We start from the raw sequence: 23,116 nt of genomic DNA, 5'->3' as shown, positions 1-23,116 counted from the left end.
TCTTTGCACTTTTAATGCATTTTTAATGTGAAAATTTCAGTGGTGTGTTTTTGGGCAAAAGTTAAACTTGATAGTTTATTTCTCAGTGGAATTTGGAAATCTGGGACCCTAATTTCATTGAAGTTATTGAGAAGCCACCATTACCTTACATTGGAATACATAATCTCAATAATGTTGCTATAAAATTATTTCTTTGTTACCTCAAATTCTCTTCTCCATATCCTAAAGCATAAGTTTGAGTTTCATAGAAATGTTCAATAGCTGTCACATACTCCCCTCCTCCCCCATATTGTATTAGTCCAAAGAAACTAAATGAGTGTATTGTGCTTGACTGAAATGGTAATTATAACACTCACTATTAAGATTGGTGGACTAACAATGAGAAAAAGAAATGTGTATGTGACAGCTATTGAACAAGCTTCAAATAAACTTTGAGTATTAGGAATATTTGGTTTCAACTATTAGTATAGTAAATAATGTTACTCTTTTTGACTTTACAGCATTTAATATTTTACTCTAAATTTCAAATTGTAAACTATCCCTTTATATACTTAATAATTATATCTCATTCTTAAACTTGTCATTTCCATTTTATAACAAATATCTCCTCATCATTTACTGGTTTTTAGCACTATGTGGGCAAAATGGAGATGACAGAGCAGTTTTAAAACAGTAATTCTCAACTACTTTACATTGTAGCCAGGGTATATATGGAAAAAGAATCATAAACAATAAGGTAATAAAATTTTAGATTTTTAAACTGGGTCAGTAGTAGAGTCTTCTCCAAAGATGGCTGTGAGTATTAAGTGAATTAATACATGAAAGTAATTTAGCTTAATTCCTTGCATAAAGCAATCAATCATATCATCTCTTATAGCAATTAAATCTGATAATATGGAAAGTTATTCTGAATTGGAATATTTAGTTCTCCAAGTCTTTTACTGTGTGAATGTACTTATTAGCCCATCAATCTTGAAAACTAATAGATTAAAAACCAAATCAGCTTTATGTAAGTAAATTTAGGTTTTTTTAAATCAAAGACTAAAAGTTGTCAATAAATCCAGCCACTTTTACAGTAATGTGTCAATAAACAGAATCCGTTTTTTTAGATAAATGAGGCAAAAATTCAGTTTCTTCAGAGTGATGGAATTTTCTCACTTCTGTGAGTCATGGACATGTCACAGATCTCGTACTTACTGTATTGAGCAGTTTTTGTATCACAAAGCATGAGTCATAGCACATACTTTTAAAGAACGCTTTCATACCACTTGGTACAGTGTATGTTAGCAGCACTACCACTAGCATAACACTGAGATCTAATTACTTAATAAATGTGTAAAAATGAATGATAATTGAGTGTAAATATGTAAATGAAAATAAGCATTGTATGTGTCAACACAATGAAACATGATAGAATGAATGAAAAGAGTAAAGCATTTTAAAATAATACAACAAACATTTTGGTAATATCAAAAAGTTGAAAAAAAGTAAATTTTGTGGACAGTGAACTGACAGTTTATAGAGCAGAGCACTACTGTGCCATAACTTGCTTCCATGCTGTCCTGTCCCCCAAACTTAGAACAACAATGAACACTCATATAGCTCTTGCTCTAAGTGTTTTGCATATATTAACTTAGTTGGTGTTGTAACAACCTATGAGACACATACTATTAATAGTGCTCCATTTTACAAATGACAAGTTATATAACGTACCTAAAGCCACAGAGCTCAGAGTTAGCAGAACTAGATTTAAGCTTGAGCATCTACCTCACAGTTTGAGATTGTAATAACCACAGTCCTCTTCCTCTCTAACATTTCTTCCTTCTCTGTCTGATTCCAACCATTTTACAAGATCCTGTGCATTAATTAGGTCTTCTTAACTCCAGCCTATGAATTCAAGACCCAAATCAACACTGAGTTCCATGATTGTGGATTTTTTTTTTTAATTTATTCTTTGACATTCTCTCCTATACCTATCTATCTATTTACCCACCTATCTGTCATCTATCATTTCTATCACCATCATCATCATCACATTATCATCATCATCCATGTACAGTTACATCTTCAACTAGCCTGGAAGTTATAAGGGAAAACGCTGTCCTAATTTTTTTTTCTGAAATGTATTTTTGTCATACATTATGCTAACTATTTTAGATACATCATTTTGGCTCACAGCAACCAAATAAAAAGGCCATTTAAAAATCACTTTTAGTGGAAGATAATAATCCCATTTATCTTACTTAGGAAAATTTGCATAGACTGATATAGATCACACTATGGAAATATTTACATTGAGGTTTCAGACATAGCTCAGTTGTGCTTTACTCATTCTGTTATAATAGGTCAAAATATATTTTGCTCCATTAGCTTTCAGCTTTCAATTCAATATTACTCAATTTGACAAAAACATTAAGCAATTACTAAATTTAAGTTATAAATGCTGCAAATTAGGTTATTTTAATATCAGAGTCAGATTAATATTCACTGATAACCTTTTGTGAAGACTTCTCATATAGTAGTAGGGCAAAATTAGAAATAAATAGAAAGTCATGAAACTGAATCTCCTACAACAGTTTATTTTCAATATGTGTAGAGTCCTTTCCCAAAGTAGATAGCAATTATTATACCCTGTTTAATACACTTACAGTGGTTACTTTTACATTATATCTCTTTTAAGTAAACCTTGAATTACTTATATAGTTTCCATATATTCAATAACTATGAAATGTGACCATAAAACTCCTTTACATTTCTGAGAAAACAAGTATTCATCAAATTGATATTATAATTTTAATTTTCTCCCTGAATTATAAAAAAATACATTTCATTCATAAATATTTTGAACCCTTACTACTTACATAAGCAAAAAAACAAAAGAATATACATAACTTTGACATACATCAAGAGAACACAATTTATGTCCTATTTCTATCTATTACATTAATTTAAATTTAGGGTATGTGCTGATCAAAATGATGAACTGTTTGCAAATATATAGATGTCCTCCCATTTTTTGCAGTCTTTTCTCCCCATTCTTAGTGCTCCATTATCCCATTCCAGAAGCAAGAATTGCCTTCCATTCCTCTTAGGGTATTATTTCCAATTAGTTGTCAATTTCCTTAAAATTCTAGATGAAATCGATTTGAAATCTATCTTTTTTCTACTAGTATTTTCAATTTCATAATGCTCCTGAAACCTAAATGATATAGACCCAGAAGGGGACTTTACTCTCAAATATTTAAAATTTCTGATATGCAGATGCGAAATACATTAGTGATATACAGATACTTTAGACAGAGATTTCTGTGTTTCTGGAATTATATATCATAAGTGGTGACCAGCTCCATCTACTCATAATATCGCTGTTGTAGGCAAAATTAAAACACCGCCAACAAAACACATTTGAAATAACCAGGTTTTAAATAAGCAACTTGAAAAGACAAAAACATATAAGAATTACAGTGCAGTAATTTAAAGGAAGTTAAAGAGATAAATAAGAAAAATAATCTATGTAAGAGAAATCTGTACTAATGGTTTTATTTTTTTATTGTGATTCCAATGATCTTTTACCTTTCCAATGGTAAGTTTTTTTTTTTCTCCATGGGTCTTTGTTTCAAAAAGGCAAAGCAAAGCAAATCCAAACAAACAAAAAAATGCCCCTAGAACAATATACTTTAAGTGCTGGATATGCCTTCTTAGAAGGTCATGCTGGATATTTTTCCCCAAGTGACTCTCTTGCCTGGGGTTTTCTCTCCAACAGCAAAACGCTATTTTTAAATCTTCAAGTGCTTTAGGGAAGAGAGACACTACAGGAGTGCTCAGGTTAGAGTTCATGAGCATAATGTTACAAGTTATACTCTTTTTTTTCACATCTGTATTGGAGTATAATTGCTTTACAATGTTGTGTTTGTTTCTGCTGTATAACAAAGTGAATCACCTATATGTATACATATATTCTCATATCCCCTCCCTCTTGAGCCTCCCTCCCACCCTCCCTATCCCACCCCTCTAGGTGGTCACAAAGCACCGAGCTGATCTCCCTGTGCTATGCAGCTGCTTCCCACTAGCTATCTATTTTACATTTGGTAGTTGTATATATGTCTATGCCACTCTCTCACTTCATCCCAGCTTCCCCTCCCTCTCCCCGCATCCTCAAGTCCATTCTCTACATCTGCGTCTCTATTCCTGTCCTGCCCCTAGGTTCATCAGAACCTTTTTTTTAGATTCCATATATACGTGTTAGCATACGGTATTTGTTTTTCTCTTTTCGGCTTACTTCACTCTGTATGACAGACTCTAGGTCCATCCGCCTCACTACAAATAACTCAGTTTCATTTCTTTTTATGGCTGAGTAAGATTGCGTTGTATATATGTGCCACATCTTCTTTATCCATTCACCTGTCGATGGACACTTAGGTTGCTTCCATGTCCTGGCTATTGTAAATAGTACTGCAGTGAACATTGTGGTACACGACTCTTTTTGAATTATGGTTTTCTCAGGGTATATGCCCAGTAGTGAGATTGCTGGGTCATATGGTAGTTCTATTTTTAGTTTTTTAAGGAACCTCCATACTGTTCTCCATAGTGGCTGTACCAATTTACATTGCCACCAACAGTGCAAGAGGGTTCCCTTTTCTCCACACCCTCTCCAGCAATTACTGTTTGTAGAATTTTTGATGATGGCCATTCTGACTGGTGTGAGGTAATACCTCATTGTGGTTTTGATTTGCATTTCTCTAGCAATTAGTGATGCTGAGCATCCTTTCATGTGTTTGTTGTCTATCTGTATATCTTCTTTGGAGAAATGTCTGTTTAGGTCTTCTGCCCATTTTTGGATTGGGTTGTTTGTTTTTTTGATATGGAGCTGTATGAGCTACTTGTAAATTTTGGAGATTAAACCTTTGTCAGTTGCTTCATTTGCAAATATTTTCTCCCATTCTGAGTGTTGTCTTTTTGTCTTGTTTATGGTTTCCTTTGCTGTGTAAAAGCTTTTAAGTTTCATTAGGTCCCATTTGTTTATTTTTGTTTTTATTTCTATTATGCTAGGAGGTGGGTCAAAAGGATCCTGCTGTGATTTATGTCATAAAGTGTTCTGCCTGTATTTTCCTCTATGAGTTTTACAGGATAGAAAGCCCAGAGATAAACCCACGCACATATGGTCACCTTATTTTTGACAAAAGAGGCAAGAATATACCATGGAGAAAAGACAGCCTCTTCAATAAGTGGTGCTGGGAAAACTAGAGAGCTGCATGTGAAAGAATGAAATTAGAACACTTCCTAACACTGTATACAAAAATAAACTCAAAATGGATTAAAGACCTAAATGTAAGGCCAGACACTAGTTATACTCTTGACTTTACATCTTAGCCTGGACATGTATTAGAGGAGAAAATATAGGGAATGAGGCCAACTGGAAAATAGAATTTCAAAGGAATAAAAGATACAGCTATTCCCAACAAAAAATAGTGCCCTTTCTTAATCCACAAGTAGAAAAGCATGGAGTTCAGGGCTGAATATTATAAACAACATAAACAGAACTTTTGGAAAGACAAAAGATTTACTGAATTTAAATTATCTTAAAACCTTCAATCCACATTTTAAAAAGAAAAGCTTAAAGTAATTCTTATGATGAGTAAGTGGTGAAAACATGCAAAATACCAGAAAATGATATTTACTTGTTTAAAGAGGTTGCATAAACAAAGTTCAAATTTTAATATGCAGTTTATAAACATTGAACACCTTATCTTGGTGTGTGTGAAAACACACAGACCAGAAAAATAAATGTTGCCTTGGTTTACTTTTGAGAAAAAATGCTGAGTTGGGGAAAAATAATGAGTAAAATTTATATACCTAGAATTCAGTGTTTTGCATATTTAAAAATTTTTCAATCTGCTTACACATTTTCTGTTAATACAACATAATCTACAGTGTCAGGCATTACATTTTTTATTGTTATTGTTTTTCTGTGTTATAAAATAGAGTTAGTTCCTATATATTTTTCTCAAATTAATTCAATTCATAAAAAATCAAAATTTATAATATTTCTCTTCAAATACTATAGGAAAACTAACCTTATGTGGAAAATATTAGGTGTATCTGTATGTGTTATCTTTGTTAGAAGCAGTGCATAAAAAATTAGGCAATTAACACTATGTTTTCAAGAGAAATTGTTCCAACTACAGGTATTTTAAATTGTCCAGTAATACCAATAAAATTTCAAATTTTCATTCCAGAATATTATGAAAAACTGAAACCAAATATAATAAACACTGTATGCTCTCTAGAAATGAAAAATAAACCTATGTTTGTGACAGAAATAATGCTTCCCAATAGATTTAGCACAAAAATGTAAAATAACCCACATTATATATTTCTTCTTAAGAATACCTTTCATTGAGTCCATATTTCCCTCCAGCTACTGCTCCATTTCTCTGTTCCTCTATGTGACAAAACTTCTTGAATAATTATGGTATCTCCATCCCCTCTCAACTTATTCTTTCTTGAACCTACTCTCTTCATTGCCAATACTCAAGTGAAACTTTTCTCATTAAATTTCTTAATGAAATCTATATTGCTAAAGCCAGTGGAGAACTCTTAGTCCTTATCTTACTAACCTCTTAGCAGCATGAGTTATAGTGGTTTACTCCATCCTTCTGTATGGGCTATCTTTATTTGGTTTAGAGATGGCAGCCTATAATAAATTCCACATTAACTTTTCTAGACATGTAAAGTTCTAACTATAGTGTTCTTTCTGTATTGAATAATTGTTATCACAGTCTTTTTTAGTAGTTTCTTCTTTTGTTCCTGATCAGTACAAAAGGCATTCCATTTAATATTCTTTTCACTTCTCTTTGTAATCTTATCTCACTCACATGCCCTCTGCCTGCTGTGTTTTCCATATATATGTTGCATGCCTTGATTTTCTTCTCCAAAACCTAAACCAATTTATCCATCTTCTACTCTACCTCTTTATTTGGATTATATATGTATGTATACATATATATATATAATATAATATAATATGTATGATATACACTAGGTATGAAACATATATAATATATACACTATTATATATAGATGTAGATCTAGAGATCCAGCCTCAAGGACAGAAGAATATTTTTACCATTTAGATTTTTTTCACCAGCAGTTAGAAGTGCTTACAGATTCTAGGATAACTAATGGAATTCAGTTAGTTCTCAATGGGGAAAAACAACTAGAACTGAAGATAAAAATAAGAACAGATTAGGACAATTGAAAAAATGGAGCATATGCCAAATGACATTTTTATCCATGGTGAATAACTTAATACTTTAATAATTTTTGTAATTTTTCTTCCCTAATTTTTAAAGTTAATTAAAAAAACAATTTCAACTAAGTATTTGTTCCTTAACATCAAGTTTTTTTCCAAATTAATGTCCATAGATACTGCTTTCTTTTCTTACTTAAATTTCATTCATATACTTATTATTGAATTAAATTACAATAATAAAATTGACACAGAGAGGCAGGAGGTCAATGATATGTCAAACTTATAAGTGCATGCCTCAAATGGTGGAAAAGGGATTACCTGGGAATTTTAGAATGTATACTATTTGATAAAAACATTTATTTTTCTGTAGGTGTCAATCAGTATACTTCATATAAGGATTAATGACTTGTCAGGCAAAACACTTAAGTGTAAAGAACTTCTACAATGTTGTACTTCTCAATATTGAGGCAGTTATCAAATTATATATGATATTCTGTACCTTTAAATTATTGTGGAACAATACAAAAGAAGGAGAAAATGGAAAAGGAGGAGGAGGAAGAGAGAAAAAGAAAAAGAAGAAAACTTAGCAAAACACAGATCTGCAACCTGTCCTCTTTAGCATAATGCAAATAACAGTTATATATATGATTGCTTAAATTTCCAATTAAAATACTGCCTGATTTTATCTTCTAAAATAAAAGCTAAGATTTTGAAATATGTCTTTAAAATATTCTAAAGTACACGTTATTTCTTATTAGTAGAAAATATAATTAGGGTTGATCAAGTATACTTGCAAACGACTTAAAACAGTTTGTATATAAGTCATTTCTTTGGCAGATTTTTGGTTTATTAAAACAGAAGAAAAGTGTTTGAGTAGAATCTGTCAGAGATCAATATTCATTTGGCCAAGTAAACCAAGATTCATTTATGGGCAATATTAATGGTATAATGATACGACTCCTGATTCTTACACCTTAACAGAGCTCACAGGGATACTGTGAATATTAGAGAATTCTGATTTCTTCCATCTAACTTTCCAGATCATCTTGTATTGCATTTCAAATCCACTGATATCAGTCTTGCTGATTTTCTTCTGTCATACAAATTTTGTAACAAATGCCTTTGTGTTTATTAGAAATAGATCACATGCTTTTTCTTTATATTTCTGACATACAATTCATGTGATTATTGGCAGAAATCAGTTTTTAATGTTTCACATTTTATGTGATCAAGAGTCAGAGCTTCTACTCCTAACTTAAGTCTCTGTACACAACCAGAAGTAAAATATACCCCTCACAAAAATGTCAGTGCTGTTCGTTGAGGTTGATAAATAAGACTAAAATATGAAGTTGTTCTAATCTACCTTTTTGTTCATTGCTCTTTCCAAAAGTATAAAACAATAACCAAAAAAAGAGCAAAAATTGTGAAAACAAACACATTCTCCTTGTAGAAAACTGGGGATGTGAAGTTTTAAGGCCAACTTTTAACTAATATTACGTCTTCTGAACCTCACTGTGTGATCTAACAAGAGCTTTTTTACATTACTTCTGTGTTTTTCTTGCAACCTTGTTTTGTTCTCTTAAGGCATTAAAATGTTATGGATAATGATTTATCTTTCAGAAGCCCCAGAAGAGGAAAATGAGCTGAAGTGCACTTTAGAGCCTCAGAACTTCCTCTAGGCAGAATAAGGTGAGCTTCTTCGTGTGCGTTTTATCTATTCTGCACTATGGAGCTACATTTCACTTTAGAGTATAAATGTGATATCATTGCAAAATCACAATGGAAAAAGGTAAGTTTTTCTATGTATAATGATTATAAATTACAAATGAGGACACCAAATATAAATAATTTATTTAAATGAGTAAAAGTAATTCTGGTATTCTTTCTTAAAATCAACATAGGAAAATGTCTAAAAGTCATTCCCTCCAAATTAAATAAATATGTAAATAAACTTTAGCTATTTTATGAAATATCAGTAATATTTCAGCCAGAAAAATTATATCAAGAACTGATTTCTTAAATTACTGAGATAACTAAGGGCTTCTTTAAAGTCTAAGGTTGCAATAATGTGATACTATATTAAAATTAAATATTTTATTCAACCAGTTTAAGCAAAGTTCTGTTAAGTTTAATACAGTAACATATTAACTCAATGTTGTTTCTCCTTCTACCCTTTCCCAAATAAGAATGTCTGCATTTTTATCTTCTGCGCTTACTTGGTTTTTTATCCACCATTTTTTTTTAACATCTTTATTGGGGTTAATTGCTTTACAATGGTGTGTTAGTTTCTGCTTTATAGCAAAGTAAATCAGTTATACATATACATATGTTCCCATATCTCGCGTTTCCCTCCCTCCCACCCTCCCTATCCCACCCCTCCAGGCGGTCACAAAGCACCGAGCTGCTCTCCCTGTGCTATGCGGCTGCTTCCCACTAGCTATCTACCTTACGTTTGGTAGTGTATATATGTCCATGCCTCTCTCTCGCTTTGTCACAGCTCACCCTTCCCCCTCCCCATATCCTCAAGTCCATTCTCCAGTAGGTCTGTGTCTTTATTCCTGTCTTACCCCTAGGTTCTTCATGACATTTTTTTTCTTAAATTCCATATATATGTGTTAGCATATGGTATTTGTCTTTCTCTTTCTGACTTACTTCACTCTGTATGACAGATTCTAGGTCTATCCACCTCATTATAAATAGCTCAATTTCATTTCTTTTTATGTCTGAGTAATATTGCATTGTATATATGTGCCACATCTTCTTTATCCATTCATCCAGTGATGGACACGTAGTTTGTTCCCATCTCTGGGCTATTGTAAATAGACCTGCAATGAACATTTTGGTACATGACTCTTTGAATTATGGTTTTCTCAGGGTATATGCCCAGTAGTGGGATTGCTGCGTCATATGGTAGTTCTATTTGTAGATTTTTAAGGAACATCCATACTGTTCTCCATAGTTGCTGTACCAATTCACATTCCCACCAGCAGTGCAAGAGTGTTCCCTTTTCTCCACACCCTCTCCAGCATTTATTGTTTCTAGATATTTTGATGATGGCCATTCTGACTGGTGTGAGATGATATCTCATTGTAGTTTTGATTTGCATTTCTCTAATGATTAATGATGTTGAGCATTCTTTCATGTGTTTGTTGGCAGTCTGTGTATCTCCTTTGGAGAAATATCTATTTAGGTCTTCTACCCATTTTTGGATTGGGTTGTTTGTTTTCTTGTTATTGAGCTGCATGAGCTGCTTGTAAATTTTGGAAATTAATCCTTTGTCAGTTGCTTCATTTGCAAATATTTTCTCCCATTCTGAGGGTTGTCTTTTGGTATTGTTTATGGTTTCCTTTGCTGTGCAAAAGCTTTGAAGTTTCATTAGGTCCCATTTGTTTATTTTTGTTTTTATTTCCATTTCTCTAGGAGGTGGGTCAAAAAGGATCTTGTGATTTATATAATAGAGTGTTCTGCCTATGTTTTCCTCTAAGAGTTTGATAGTTTTTTCCTTACATTTAGGTCTTTAATCCATTTTGAGCTTATTTTTGTGTATGGTGTTAGGGAGTGATCTAATTTCATACTTTTACATGTACCTGTCCAGTTTTCCCAGCACCACTTATTGAAGAGGCTGTCCTTTCTCCACTATACATTCCTGCCTCCTTTATCAAAGATAAGGTGACCATATGTGCATGAGTTTATCTCTGAGGTTTCTATCCTGTTGCACTGACCTATCTTTCTGTTTTTGTGCCACTACCATACTGTCTTGATTACTGTAGCTTTGTAGTAGAGTCTGAAGTCAGGGAGCCTGATTCCTCCAGCTCTGTTTTTCGTTCTCAAAATTGCTTTGGCTAGCCCGGGTCTTTTGTGTTTCCATACAAATTGTGAAATTTTTTGTTCTAGTTCTGTGAAAAATGCCAGTGGTAGTTTGACAGGGATTGCATTTAATCTGCAGATTGCTTTGGGTAGTAGAGTCATTTCACAACGTTAATTCTTCCAATCCAAAAACATGATATAGCTCTCCATCTATTTGTATCATCTTTAATTTCTTTCATCAGTGTCTTATAATTTTCTGCATACAGGTCTTTTGTCTCCTTAGGTAGGTTTATTCCTAGATATTTTATTCTTTTTGTTGCAATGGTAAATGGGAGTGTTTTCTTGATTTCACTTTCAGATTTTTCATCATTAGTGTATAGGATTGCCAAAGATTTCTGTGCATTAATTTTGTATCCTGCAACTTTGCCAAATTCATTGATTAGCTCTAGTAGTTTTCTGGTAGCATCTTTAGGATTCTCTATGTATAGTATCATGTCATCTGCAAACAGTGACAGTTTTACTTCTTCTTTTCTGATTTGGATTCCTTCTATTTCGTTTTCTTCTCAGATTGCTGTGGCTAAAACTTCCAAAACTATGTTGAATAATAGTGGTGAGAGTGGGCAACCTTGTCTTGTTCCTGATCTTAGTGGAAATGCTTTCAGTTTTTCACCATTGATGATGATGTTGGCTGTGGGCTTGTCATATATGGCCTTTATTATGTGGAGGAAAGTTCCCTCTATGCCTACTTTCTGCAGGGTTTTTATCATAAATGGGTATTGAATTTTGTCAAAAGCTTTCTCTGCATCTATTGAGATGATCATATGGTTTTTCTCCTTCAATTTGTTAATATGGTTTATCACATTGACTGATTTGCGTATATTGAAGAATTCTTGCATTCCACGAATAAACCCCACTTGATCATGGTGCATGATCCTTTTAATTTGCTGTTGGATTCTGTTTGCTAGTATTTTGTTGAGGATTTTTGCATCTGTGTTCATCAGTGATATTGGCCTGTAGTTTTCTCTCCTTGTGACATCCTTGTCTGTTTTTGATATCAAGGTTCTGGTGGCCTCGTAGAATGAATTTGGGAGTGTTCCTCCCTCTGCTATATTTTGGAAGTGTTTCAGAAGGACAGGTGTTAGCTCTTCTCTAAATGTTTGATAGAATTTGCCTGTGAAGCCATTTGGTCCTGGGCTTTTGTTTTTTGGAAGATTTTTAGTCTGTTCATATTGTCTATTTCTTCCTGATTCAGTCTTGGCAGGTTGTGCATTTCTAAGTATTTGTCCATTTCTTCCAGGTTGTCCATTTTATTGGCATAGAGTTGCTTGTAGTAATCTCATGATCTTTTGTATTTCTGCAGTGTCAGTTGTTACTTCTCCTTTTTCATTTCTAATTCTATTGATTTGAGTCTTCTTCCTTTTTTTCTTGATGAGTCTGGCTAATGGTTTATCTATTTTATTTATCTTCTCAAAGAACCGGCTTTTAGTTTTATTCATCTTTGCTATCGTTTCCTTCATTTCTTTTTCATTTATTTCTGATCTGATTTTTATGATTTCTTTCCTTCTGCTAACTTTGGGGTTATTTTGTTCTCCTTTCTCTACTTGCTTTAGGTGCAAAGTTAGGTTGTTTATTCGAGATGTTTCCTGTTTCTTAAGGTGGGCTTGTATTGCTATAAACTTCCCTCTTAGAAACTGCTTTTGCTGCATCCCATAGGTTTTGGGTCGTCGTGTCTGCATTGTCATTTGTTTCTAGGTATTTTTTGATTTCCTCTTTGATTTCTTCAGTGGTCACTTTGTTATTAAGTAGTGTATTGTTTAGCCTCCATGTGTTTGTATTTTTTACAGATCTTTTCCTGTAATTGATATCTGGTCTCATAGCGTTGTTGTCAGAAAAGATACTTGTTACAATTTCAATTTTCTTAAATTTACCAAGGCTTGATTTGTGACCCAAGATATGATCTAACCTGGAGAATGTTCCATGAGCACTTCAGAAAAATGTGTATTCTGTTGTTTTTGGATGGAGTGTCCTATAAATATCAATTAAGTCCATCCTGTTTAATGCATCATTTAAAGCTTGTGTTTCCTTATTTATTTTCATTTTGGATGATCTGTCCATTGGTAAAAGTGGGGTGTTAAAGTCCCCTACTATGTGTTACTGTCAATTTCCCCTTTTATGGCTGTTAGTATTTGCCTTATGTATTGAGGTGCTCCTATGTTGGGTGCATAAATATTTACAATTGTTATATCTTCTTCTTGGATTGATCCCTTGATCATTATGTAGTGTCCTTCTTTGTCTCTTCTAATAGTCTTTATTTTAAAGTCTATTTTGTCTGATATGAGAATTGCTACTCCAGCTTTCTTTTGGTTTCCATTTGCATGGAATATCTTTTTCCATCCCCTGACTTTCAGTCTGTATGTCTCTAGGTCTGAAGTGGGTCTCTTGTAGACAGCATATATATGGGTCTTGTTTTTGTATCCATTCAGCCAATCTGTGTCTTTTGGTGGGAGCATTTAGTCCATTTACATATAAGGTAATTATCGCTATGTATGTTCCTATTTCCATTTTCTAAATTGTTTTGGGTTCATTATTGTAGGTCTTTTCCTTCTCTTGTGTTTCTTGCCTAGGGAAGTTCCTTTAGCATTTGTTGTAAAGCTGGTTTGGTGGTACTGAACTCTCTCAGTTTTTGTTTGTCTGTAAAGGTTTTAATTTCTCCATCAAATCTGAATGAGATCCTTGCTGGGTAGAGTAATCTTGGTTGCAGCTTTTTCTCCTTCATCACTTTAAATATGTCCTGCCAGTCCCTTCTGGCTTGCAGAGTTTCTGCTGAAAGATCAGCTGTTAACCTTATGGAGATTCCCTTGTGTGTTATTTGTTGTTTTTCCCTTGCTGCTTTTAATATGCTTTCTTTGTATTTAACTTTTGACAGTTTGATTATTATGTGTCTTGGCGTATTTCTCCTTGGATTTATCTTGTATGGGACTCTCTGTGCTTCCTGGCCTTGATTAACTATTTCCTTTCCCATATTAGGGAAGTTTTCAACTATAATCTCTTCAAATATTTTCTCCATCCCTTTCTTTTTCTCTTCTTCTTCTGGAACCCCTATAATTCGAATGTTGGTGCGTTTAATGTTGTCCCAGAGGTCTCTGAGACTGTCCTCAGTTCTTTTCATTCTTTTTATTTATTCTGCTCTGCAGTAGTTATTTCCACTATTTTATCTTCCAGGTCACTTATCCATTCTTCTGCCTCAGTTATTCTGCTATTGATCCCACATAGAGTATTTTCAATTTCTTTTATTGTGTTGTTCATCATTGTTTGTTTTATCTTTAGTTCTTCTAGGTCCGTGTTAAATGTTTCTTGCATTTTGTCTATTCTATTTCCAAGATTTTGGATCACCTTTACTATCATTATTCTGAATTATTTTTCAGGTATACAGCCTATTTCCTCTTCATTTTTTTGGTCTGGTGGGTTTTTATCTTGCTCCTTTATCTGCTGTGTGTTTTTCTGTCTTCTCATTTTGCTTATCTTACTGTGTTTGGGATCTCCTTTTTGCAGGCTGCAGGTTTGTAGTTCCCGTTGTTTTTGGTGTCTGTCCCCAGTGGCTAAGATTGCTTCAGTGGGCTGTGTAGGCTTCCTGGTGGAGGGGACTAGTGCCTGTGTTCTGGTGGATGAGGCTGGATCTTGTCTCTCTGGTGGGCAGGTCCACGTCTGGTGGTGTGTTTTGGAGTGTCTGTGGACTTATTATGATTTTAGGCAGCCTCTCTGCTAATGGGTGGGGTTGTGTTCCTGTCTTGCTAGTTGTTTGGCATAGGATGTTCAGCACTGTAGCTTGCTGGTCGTTGAGTGAAGCTGGGTGCTGGTGTTGAGATGGAGATCTCTAGGAGATTTTCGCTGTTTGATATTATGTGGAGCTGGGAGGTCTCTTGTGGACGGGTGTCCTGAAGTTGGCTCTCCCACCTCAGAGGCACAGCACTGACTTCTGGCTGCAGCACCAAGTGCCTTTCATCCACACAGCTCAGGATAAAAGGGAGAAAAAGTAGAGAGAAAGAATTAGTAGAAGTAGGAAGAAAAGAAAGAGAGAGAGAGGGAGGGAGGGAGGGAGGGAAGGAAGAAAGAAAGAAAAAGAAAGAAAGAAGATAAAGTAAAATAAAATAAAGTTATTAAAATTAACATTAATTATTAAGAAAAAAATTAAAAATAAAAAAACGGACGGATAGAACCCTAGGACAAATGGTGGAAGCAAAGCTATACAGACAAAATCTCACACAGAAGCATACACATACACACTCACAAAAAGAGGAAAAGGGGAAAACATCATAAATCTTGCTCTCAAAGGCCACCTCCTCAATTTGCGATGATTCGTTGTCTTCATGTATTCCACAGATGCAGGTACATCAAGTTGATTGTGGAGCTTTAATCCGCTGCTTCTGAGGCTGCTGGGAGGGATTTCCCTTTCTCTTATTTGTTCTCACAGCTCCCAGGGGCTCAGCTTTGGATTGGCCCCACCTCTGCGTGTAGGTCACCAGAGGGCGTCTGTTTTTCGCTCAGACAGGATGGGGTTAAAGGAGCCGCTGATTCGGGGGCTCTGGCTCACTCAGGCTGGGGGAGGGAGGGGCACGGAGTGTGGGGCGAGCCTGCGGCAGCAGAGGCCAGCATGATGTTGCACCAGCCTGAGGCGCACCATGTGTTCTCCCGGGTAAGTTGTCCCTGGATCCCGGGAACCTGGCAGTGGCGGGCTGCACAGGCTCCGTGGAAGGAGGGTGTGGATAGTGACCTGTGCTCGCACACAGGCTTCTTGGTGGCGGCAGCAGCAGCCTTAGCGTCTCCTGCCCGTCTCTGGGGTCCGCTCTTTTAGCCACGGCTCGCGCCCGTCTCTGGAGCTCCTTTAAGCAGCGCTCTTAATCCCGTCTCCTCCTGCACCAGGAAACAAAGAGGGAAGAAAAAGTCCCTTGCCTCTTCGGCAGGTCCAGACTTTTCCCCGGACTCCCTCCCGGCTAGCCGTGGTGCACTAACCCCTTCAGGCTGTGTTCACGCCGCCAACCCCAGTTCTCTCCCTGCGCTCCGACTGAAGCCCGAGCCTCAGCTCCCAGCTCCGCCTGCCCCGTCAGGTAAGCAGACAAGCCCCTCGGGCTGGTGAGTGCCGGTCAGCATCGATCCTCTGTGCAGGAATCTCCCCGCTTTTCCCTCCGCACCCCTGTTGCTGTGCCCTCCTCCACGGCACCGAAGCTCCCCCCCTCCGCCACCCACAGTCTCCGCCCGTGAAGGGGCTTCCTAGTGTGCGGAAACCTTTCCTCCTTCACAGCTCCCTCCCAGTGGTGCAGGTGCCATTCTTATTCTTTTGTCTCTGTTTTTTCTTTTGCCCTACCCAGGTACGTGGGAGGTTTCTTGCCTTTTGGGAGGTCTGAGGTTTTCTGCCAGCGTTCAGGAGGTGTTCTGTAGGAGTTGTTCCATGTGTAGATGTATTTCTAGGGTATCTGTGGGGAGGAAGGTGATCTCTGCGTCTTACTCTTCCGCCATCTTCCCCTCCTTACCCACCATTTTTATTTAAGGTGTTTTCAAGTAAACTCCTTATGCAGCCTTAGGAACCTCATCAAGACCCAACAGAAAGACATGTCAAATTATCTGGGATCCAGAATTTGGATCTGGACTCAGTAGATGCATGAGATCTTTTGTCGTACCCTTTGGCAAAAAAGACAAGTGATTTTAGACATGTATGCAGTGTCATTGAATTATGAAAATGAGGAGTTTCTAACATATTGCATAAGAAGAAACATGAGTGGACTTGGGGATCCACTGCCTCTCATCTTCTAATAATACCAATCTAAGCATATGCACTTCCTTATTCTTGCTCCAATGGCCTAAATAAGGAAACAAATCTGTGATTCTCGGTGTTACCGATGATATTGACCTAAACCACACACGGTATTACATTTTCCTGAGCCAAAGTAATATCTTTAGGGAAGGACTTATGATCCAGGTAGAGGGAAGGATATTCCATAAAGACTTTTCTTGGGAATACTAGTTCAGACCTTGCTTCTGACCTTGTTACTGGGCACGAAATGTCTTGTCCTGCTGCCACACCTTAACACAATGTAAAGCCTTAAAATGAAGCAGAACAGAAGTAAGATAACCTGATTGATTTACAGTTATAGGGCTACATGAACATTATTTGAACCTTGAATCAAGTTGTATCAAAGCCTAGGCTATATACCCATGGACTTTGTGGTTTTATAGGTCCCTAGATCTGTTTCTTTCCCCTACATACTGCCTCTCCCCCCACTATTTTTCTTAAGTTTTTGTTGACTTTTCTGTCATTTGGGATTTATAAAAGTCCCAGCTGATCAAGAAAGATAAAGTAACTGCCCAGTGGTATTTCCTTCTTTGGGGGACTACACCTCTTCTTTCTGACCATGTTGTTCACATTTGGCTGCAGGTACAACTAGACATTGTTGACTTGCCTAGAGATGGGAGTTTCCTGGCTCATTTGAAACCAGTAACACCCTTTCCCCAGACCAAGGAAGTCAAATATCTCTGATGCAAAAAATCATAAATTATAGACAATGAAAGCTAGCAACAGTTGTGTTTCCAAAGTTGTTTTGAAAGCCTACTTCCAATGAGATATTTGCTATGAGAAAATGGGATTGTGAATGCTAAAAAAAACCTAATAATGGTACATGGATTTAACGTTATAATATTCAGAAGTGGAGCCAAATAAGACTATTTTTAAGTGCTCAAATGTCAGACAATAGGATTAATTTCTTTAAACTTAGTGGGTGGTATGATTCGATTCATATTTTATTTTTTATTGGAGTATAGTTGATTTACAATGTTTTGTTAGTTTTAGGTGTACAGCATAGTGATTCAGTTATGCATATACATCTATTCATTCTTTTTCAGATTTTTTCCCATATAGGTTATTACAGAATATTGAGTACAAGTTCCCTGTGCTATACAGTAGGTCCTTGTTGGTTATATATTTTATGTATAGTAGTGCATGTATGTTAATCAGAAGCTCCTAATTCATCCCTCCCCTCCATGTTTCCCCTTTGGTAACCCTAAGTGTCTTTCCAAAATCTCTGAGTCTCTTTCTGTTTTGTAAATAAATTCATTTGTATCATTTTTTAAATTAGATTCTACATATGAGTGATATCATATGATATTTGTCTTTCCTTGCCTGACTTACTTCATTTAGTGTGATAATCTCTAGGTCCATCTATGTAGCTGCAAGTGGCATTATTTCATTATTTTCTTGGCTGAGCAATATTCTGTTGTATATATGTACCACTTTTTTTTTTTTTGGTACGCGGGCCTCTCCCTGTTGCGGCCTTTCCCGTTGCAGAGCACAGGCTCTGGACACGCAGGCTTAGCGGCCATGGCTCACGGGCCCAGCCGCTCTGCGGCATGTGGGATCTTCCCGGACCGGGGCACGAACCCATGTCCCCTGCATCGGCAGGCGGACTCTCAACCAACAACTACGCCACCAGGGAAGCCCCTGTACCACTTTTCTTTATCCATTCCTCTGTCAGGGACATTTAGGTAGCTTCCATGTCTTGGCTATTGTAAACAGTACTGCAGTGAACACTGAGGTGCATGTATCTTTAAGAATTATGATTTTCTCCAGATATATGCCCAGAAGTGTGATTGCTGGATCATATGGTAGTTCTATTTTTTAGTTTATTAAGGAACCTCCGTACTATTCTCCATAGTGGTTGTACCAATTTATATTCGCAACAACAGTGTAGGAGGGTTCCCTTTTCTCCACACCCTCTCCAGCATTTATTGTTTCTAGACTTTTTGATGATGGCCATTCTGACCGGTGTAAGTGGTACCTCATTGTAGTTTTGATTTGCATTTCTCTGATAATTAGTGATGTTGAGCATATTTTCCTGTGCTTTTTGGCCATGTGTATGTCTTCTTTGGAGAAATGTCTGTTTAGATATTTTGCCCATTTTTTGATTGGCTTGTTTGCTTTCTTGACAGAGCTGCATGAGCTGTTTGTGTATTCTGGAGATTAATCCCTTGTTGGTTGATTCATTTGCAAATATTTTCTCCCATTTTGAGTTTTGTCATTTCATTATGTTTATGGTTTCCTTTGCTGCACAAAAGCTTTTATGTTTAATTAGGTCCCATTTGTTTGTTTTTGTTTTCATTACTCTAGGAGGTGGACCAAAAAAGATATTCCAGAGATTTATGTCAAAGAGTGTTCTGCTTATGTTTTCCTCAAAGAATTTTTCAGTGTCTAAATCAAAGATTTAGATCTTTGATCCATTTTGAGTTTTTGTGTATGGTGTTAGGGAGTGTTCTAATTTCAGTCTTTTACATGTAGCTGTCCAGTTTTCCCAGCACCACTTATTGAAGAGACTGTCTTTTCGTCATTGTATATTCTTCCCTCCTTTGCATTAGATTAATTGACCATAGGTGCATAGGTTTATTTCTGGGCTTTCTATCCTGTTCCATTGATCTACATTTCTGTTTTTGCACCAGTACCATACTGTTTTGATGCTCTGTAGTACAGCCTGAGGTCAAGGAGCCTGATTCCTCCAACTCAGTTTTTCTCTCTCAGGATTGCTTTGGCTATTTGAGGTCTTTTGTGTTTCTATACAAATTTTAAGATTTTTTTGTCCTAATTCTGTGAAAAATGCCATTGGTAATTTGATAGGGATTGCACTGAATCTGTAGATTGCCTTGGGTAGTATAGTGATTTTGACAATATTGATTCTTCCAATCCAAGAACATGGTATGTCTCTCCATCTGTTTTTGTCATCTTCGATTTTTTTTTTTTCATAGCATCTGATACAGTTCTGATACCATCTTCAGAGTATAGGTCTTTTGCCTCCTTAGGTAGGTTTATTACTAGGTATTTTATTCTTTTTGATATGATGGTAAATGTGACTGTTTCCTTAATTCTCTTTCTGATCTTAGTGTATAGGAATGTAAGAGATTTCTGTGTATTAATGTTGTACCCTGCTACTTTAACAAATTCATTGATTAGCTCTAGTAGTTTTCTAGGAGCAATTCTAGGATTTTCTATGTATTGTATCATGTCATCTGCAAATGCTGACAGTTTTACTTCTTTTCCAATTTGGGTCACTTTTATTTCTTTTTCTTCTCTGATTGCCATGGCTAGGACTTCCAAAACTACGTTGAATAAAAGTGGTGACACTGGACATCCTTGTCTTGTTCCTGATCTTAGAGGGAATGCTTTAAGCTTTTCAGCATTGAGAATGATGTTAGCTGTGTGTTTGTTATATACATGGCCTTTATTATGTTGAGGTAAGTTCCTTCTGTGCCCACTTTCTGGAGAGTTTTTATCATAAATGGGTTTTGAATTTTGTCAAAAGCTTTTTCTGCATCTACTGAGATGATCATATGGTTTTTAATATTCAGTTTGTTTATGTGGTGTATCACATTGATTGATTTGTGGATACTGAAAAATCCTTGCATCCCTGGCATAAATCCCACTGTATCATGGTGTATGATCCTTTTAATGTATTATTGGATTTGATTTGCTAGTATTTTGTTGATTGATTATTATTGAGCATATGTTCATCAGTGATATTGGCCTGTAATTTTCTTTTTTTTGTGGTATCTTTGGTTTTGGTATCAAGTGATTGTGGCCTCAAAGAATGAACTAGGGAGTGTTCCTCCTTGGAAGAGCTTCAGGAAGGTGTTAACTGTTCTCTAAATGTTGATAGAATTTGCCTGTGAAGCCTTCTGGTCCTGGACTTTCGTTTGTTGGAAGATTTTTAATCACAGTTTTAATTTCAGTACTTGTGATTGGTCTGTTCATATTTTCTGTTTCTTCCTGGTTCAGTCTCAGAAGGTTGTACCTTTCTAAGAATATCTCCCTTTCTTCTAGGTTCTCCATTTTATTGGCATGTAGTTGTTTGTAGTAATCTCTTATGATCCTTTGTATTTCTGTCATTTGTAACTTCTTTTTTGTTTCTAATTTTATTGATTTGAGCCCTCTCCCACTTTTTCTTGATGAGACTGGCTAAAGGTTTATCAATTTTATTTATCTTCTCAAAGAATCAGCTTTTAGTTTCATTGATCTTGTGTATTGTTTTCTTTGTCTCTATTTATTTCTCCTCTGATCTTTATGATTTCTTTTCTTCTACTAACTTTAGGTTTTGTTTTCTCATCTTTCTCTTGTTGGTTTAGGTGTAAGGTTAGGTTGTTTATTTGAGCTTTTTCTTGTTGCCTGAGTTAAGCTTGTATTGTTATAGGCTTCCCTCTTAAAACTGCTTTGGCTGCTTTCCATAGATTTTGAATTGTGTTTCCATTTTCATTTGTCTCCAGATGTTTTTTATTTCCTCTTTGATTTCTTCAGTGACCCATTGGTTGTTCAGTAGCAGTTTGTTTAGTCTCTACATGTGTGTTTTTTACAGTTTTTGTCTTGTAGTTAATTTCTAGTTTCATAGTGTTGTGATTGGAAATGATGCTTGATATGAGTTCAGTCTTCTTAAATTTATTGAGGCTTGTTTTATGGCCTAGTATGTGATCTAGCCTGAAGAATTTTCCATGTGTACTTGAAAATAATGTGTATTTTGCTGTTTTGGTGTGGAATGTTATATATAGCTATAAAGTCTTTCTAGTCTAGGTGTGTCATTTAAGTTCAGTGTTTCCTTTTTGGTTTTCTATCTGGATGATCTATCCATTGATGAGAATGGGGTGTTAAAATCTCCCACTATTATTGTGTTACTGTTGATTTCTCCTTTTATGGCTGTTAGTATTTGCCTTATATATTGAGGTGCTCCTATGTTGGGTGCATAAATATTTTTTGAAATTAATTAATTACTTATTTTTGGCTGCATTGGGTCTTTGTTGTGGTGCGTGGGCTTCTCACTGCAGTGGCTTCTCTTGTTGCGGAGCATGGGCTCTAGGTGAGCAGGCTTCAGTAGTTGTGGCTCTCAGGCTCTAGAGCACAGGCTCAGTAGTTGTGAGAGCACAGGCTCAGTAGTTGTGGTGCACGGGCTTAGTTGCTCCTCGGCATGTGGGATCTTCCCAGACTAGGGCTCAAACCCATGTCCCCTGCATTGGCAGGGGGATTCTTAACCACTGCACCACCAGGCAAGTCCCTAGGTGCATAAATATTTACAATTGTTGTATCTTCTTCTTGGATTGATCCTTTGATCATTTTGTAGTTTCCTTCCTTATCTCTTATAATAGTCTTTATTTTAAAGTCTATTTTGTCTGATATGAGTATTGCTACTCCAGTTTTTATTTCCATTTGTAACAGTCTTTATTTTAGAGTCTATTTTGTCTGATATGAGAATTGCTACTCCAGCTTTCTTTTGATTTCCATTTGCATGGAATATATTTTTCCATCCCCTCACTTTCATTCTGTATGTGTCCCTAGGTCTGAAGTGGGTCTCTTGTAAACAGCATATACACGGTTCTTGTTTTTATATCCATTCAGCTGGTCTGTGTCTTTTGGTTGGAGCATTTAATCCATTTACATTTAAGGTAATTATCAATATGTATGTTCTCATTGCCATTTTGTTCATTGCTTTAGATTTGTTTTTGTAGGTCTTTTTTATTCCTTTCCCTTTTTATTCTCTTCTCTTGTGATTTGATGACTAGCTTCAGTGCTGTGTTTGGATTCCTTTTTCTTTTTTGTGTATCTATTGTAGATCTTTGGTTGGTTTGTTGTTCCCATGAGGTTTTGATACAGCAGTCTATACACACACACACACACGTTTGTTTTAAGTTGCTGGTCTCTTCATTTCCAATGCATTTCCAATATCCTGCACTTGTGCTCGCCTCACGGTTGCTGTTTTTGATATCATATTTGTGTGTGGATGGTTACCTACCTTTACTCTATGTTTTTCTTTACCGGTAAGCTTTCCCATTCATAATTTTCTTGTTTCTAGTTGTGGTCTTTTCTTTTTCCCCTAGAGAATTTCCTTTAGGATTTCTTGTAAAGTTGTTTTCACAGAAAGCTGAATTCTCTTAGCTTTTCCTTGTAAAGCTTTTGATTTCTTTGTCAAATCTGTATGTGAGCTTTGCTGGGTATTCTTTGTTGTAGATTTTTCCCTTTCATCTCTTTAAGTATATCAT

At 35.9% G+C, this 23,116-nt stretch overlaps 1 long non-coding RNA gene across 1 annotated transcript in view; it reads left to right on the top strand.

Moving 5' to 3' along the window:
• Positions 1–8,944, top strand: part of LOC137212207 (uncharacterized) — a 222,640-nt gene extending 213,696 nt beyond the window's left edge. Inside the window, exon 4 of the long non-coding RNA XR_010937399.1 lies at positions 8,873–8,944. This is a non-coding gene — a long non-coding RNA (uncharacterized lncRNA). The remainder of the gene's footprint in view (positions 1–8,872) is intronic.
• The last annotated feature ends 14,172 nt before the right edge of the window (positions 8,945–23,116 follow it).

Source organism: Pseudorca crassidens, chromosome 2 (assembly GCF_039906515.1).
Source record: "Pseudorca crassidens isolate mPseCra1 chromosome 2, mPseCra1.hap1, whole genome shotgun sequence".
Classification (NCBI taxonomy): Eukaryota; Metazoa; Chordata; class Mammalia; order Artiodactyla; family Delphinidae; genus Pseudorca; species Pseudorca crassidens.
Note: the sequence above shows the minus strand (reverse complement) of the source record. Positions and strands in the feature narration are given on the sequence as shown.